General features: G+C 42.3%; 1 pseudogene; it reads right to left on the bottom strand.

Moving 5' to 3' along the window:
* Window positions 1–2,897: 2,897 nt before the first annotated feature.
* LOC111546152 lies at window positions 2,898–3,068 on the bottom strand (annotated as a pseudogene).
* Between the last annotated feature and the right edge of the window lie 515 nt (window positions 3,069–3,583).

Raw genomic sequence — 3,583 nt, 5'->3', positions numbered from 1 at the left:
TAGTTCAACAGACATCTCATACTTAACATAACTAAATCATCACTTAATATTCCTCACTAAACTTGTTTCTACTCTAGTTTTCCTCATCTCAGTAAATGATACTCCATTCATTCATGGTTAGATGATTTAGGTGGCAGGATTTTGAATCAATGATATAAAGGTATGAGACTTCTGGAAGGGTCTGGACAGGAGGAAATATATTATGCATGTTGGGGACATGAACAAATGAGGCTCTGGGGACATGCTGTGATAGCCAGCCTTCAAGGTGGCCACCAGTAGTCCTTGTTCCTCTCTTTTTTGTCCCATCTCATACTGAATATGCCTACCTATGTAACTAATAGGACTTGTATAAATTATGGTATGTGACTTCTGAGACTAGATCTTTTGTGTTTTTTTGAGATGGAGTCTCACTCTGTTGCCCAATCTGGAGTGCAGTGGCATGATCTCGGCTCACTGCAACCTCTGCCTCCCAGGTTCAAGCAATTCTCCTGCCTCAGCCTCCTGAGTAGCTGGGATTACAAGAATGCACTACCATGCCCAGCTAATTTTTTTTTTGTATTTTTAGTAGAGATGGGGTTTCACCATATTGGACAGGCTGGCCTCAAACTCCTGACCTTGTGATCCTCCTGCCTTGGCCTCCCAAAGTGCTGGGATTACAACCGTGAGCCACCGTGCCCAGCCAATCTTTTTTCAAGTATATGGTTAGTTTACAGTATATTTAAAGAGTGGTGCAACCATTACCAAAGTCTAATTTTAGAACATTTTCATCAACCCTCAAAGAAACCCCATACCCATTAACAGTCATTCCCAAGCCCCTTCTCCTCTCCTAGCCCTAGAAAACCAATGATCTACTCTCTACCTCTAGATTTGCCTATTCTGGACACTTCATATAAATGAAATCGTATAATACGTGGGGTTTATTGTCTGGCTTCTTTCACTTAGCGTAAGATTTTCAAGGTTCATCCATGTTGTACATGACTCATTTTTGTTTCATCTTTTAATTGTGGAATAATATTCCAATATATAGGTATATTACATTTTGTTTATCTGTTCTCTGTGATTGTCTTGATCATCCCCTCACAGTAGCATTCTCTTAAACTGCATTCAATGCAGCTAATGAGAAGCAGACCTCTCACCATCTCTTCTTTTTTTTTTTTTTTTTTAATTATACTTTAGGTTCTGGGATACATGTGTAGAACATGCAGGTTTGTTACATAGGTATACACGTGCCACGGTGGTTTGCTGCATCCATCAACCCGTTATCTATATTAGGTATTTCTCCTAATGCCATCCCTCCCCTAGTCCCCCATTCCCTGACAGGCCCTGGTATATGATATTCCCCTCCCTGTGTCCATGTGTTCTCACTGTTCAACTCTCACTTATGAGTGAGAACATGCAGTGTTTGGTTTTCTGTTCCTGTGTTAGTTTGCGGAGAATGATGGTTTCCAGTTTCATCCATGTCCCTGCAAAGGACATGAACTCATCCTTTTTTATGGCTGCATAGTATTCCATGGTATATATGTGCCACATTTTCCTTATCCAGTCTATCACTGATGGGCATTTGGGTTGGTTCCAAGTCTTTGCTATTGTGAATTGTGAATTGAGACAGAGTCTCACCCTGTCACCCAGGCTGGAGTGCAATAGCGCAATTTCAGCTCACTGCAACCTCTGCCTCCCAGGTTCAAGTGATTCTCCTGCATCAGTCTCCCGAGTAGATGGGATTACAGGCATGTGCCACCACACCCAGCTAATTTTTTGTATCTTTAGTAGACACGGGGTTTCACCATGTTGACCAAGCTGGTCTTGAACTCCTGACCTTGTGATCTGCCTGCCTCAGCCTCCCCCAAGTGCTGGGATTACAGGTGTGAGCTATTGCGCCTGGCTGAGACTAGATCTTAAAAGACACAGTTGCACTCACCTTGCTCTTTTTTGGAACACTTGCTCTGGGAAAGCCAGCTGTCATGTCATGAGGACACACAAACAGCCCTAAGGGGAAGTTCATATGGCAAGAAACTGAGGTGCTTACCTACAGCCAACACCAACTAACCACACATAAGAGTGTGCTATCTTGGAAGTGAGTCCTACAACTCCAGTCAAGCTTTCGGATGACTATAACCTTGCCCAACATCTGGACTGCAATATCATGACTGAACCACCAGCTAAGCCACTTCCAAAGTCTTTACCCACTGAAACTGTGAGAGACTACAATATTGTTTTAAGATACTAAGTTTTATGCTAATTTTTATGGAGCAATAGAGACTTACTACACATAGCTTTATCCTTAATGTCTTTTTCTCACATTCCATGTTTAATTCATCAGAAAATCATGTTGGCTTTACATTTCAGTATATCCAGAATCTGATCATCCCTTATTGTCTCCACTGCCACACTCTAGCCCATCATCTCTCATGAGAATTTTCACAACAGCTTCCTTACTGGTTTCCTTGTTTCCACTCCTGCTCTACCTCAGTCTATTCTTAAAGGAGCATCCATGATCCTTGTAATACATTAGTTAGATCATGCCACTGTCCTCCTCAAAACCCTGCACATTTTCCTTATTTCACTCATATAAAGGCCCAAATTCTTAGAGTGGCTCAATATCTCATCAACTACCATCCCCAGGGTCTAGAACAGGCCATGTGCACAGAAGATATTTTCTAAGCCAAACTGAACTGAAGGTGTGGAGAGAAAGGAGCAGAAAGATCCCCATCATCATCATGCATAGGGGTTGGGGGAAATGGGAGATAGGAGGAGAATATTGAAAATAGGAATAAGCATAAAGTCTTTTAATAGAATTTCATTATTTATTTATTTTTTCAAATGTTTATTTTATGTACAAAGAACTATCATGGTTTTTCATTGAAGATGCCTTGGAGAATCCTTTGAAGGAAGATCATTTAGTCCAACTTAATGAAACCGATATCCTTCGCTTACTGACAGAAACACTGGCGGATATATTGAGGCCATATTTCCGGATCAGACCGTGCCCGTTTGAACAGACGCAACAAGAGCGAGAACCCTGGCTGAATTTTCACAGGTGGCTCCAGTTACAGCTGCTGGTGACCCATCTTGCTGTCAGGAGTGCAAAGAGGCAAAAGGTGAATTTCACTACTTTTTAATTTTTGTAGAGATGGGGTCTTGCTATGTTCCCCAGGCTTGTCTGAAAATCCTGGCCTCAAGTAATCGCTCCAGCTTGGCCTCCCAAAGTGCTGGAATTACAGGCATGTGCCACGGTACCTGGCCTTTTAATAGGATTTCAAAGTGTTCCCTCCCTGCCTTCCTCACCACACCTGTAACATCTAGATAGGAAGACAAGACTGAGAGGTCAGAGAAGAGTGACAAGAGGGAGATGGACAACGAGGAATGACAAAGGCAAGTTCCATCCAGTCCCTGTTTTCTAGAGCTGAGCCCTGACCCCTGAACTGCAAGGGGAGGAGTGTGAAGCTGTCCTGGATTTGAAAAATATACTGAGCATTGGAGCTTTTGTCCTCTAATCACAGTGAACTTTTTTCTTTTTAAAGCCAACCATGGTCTAGTCTACCTTAATACTTGGATGAGTTGTACCAGGAGGCTGCTATTTGAA

The sequence above is a fragment of the Piliocolobus tephrosceles genome, chromosome 11 (assembly GCF_002776525.5).
Source record: "Piliocolobus tephrosceles isolate RC106 chromosome 11, ASM277652v3, whole genome shotgun sequence".
NCBI lineage: Eukaryota > Metazoa > Chordata > Mammalia > Primates > Cercopithecidae > Piliocolobus > Piliocolobus tephrosceles.
The sequence above is the reverse complement of the archived record's forward strand: the minus strand, read 5'-3'. Positions and strand labels throughout refer to the sequence as shown.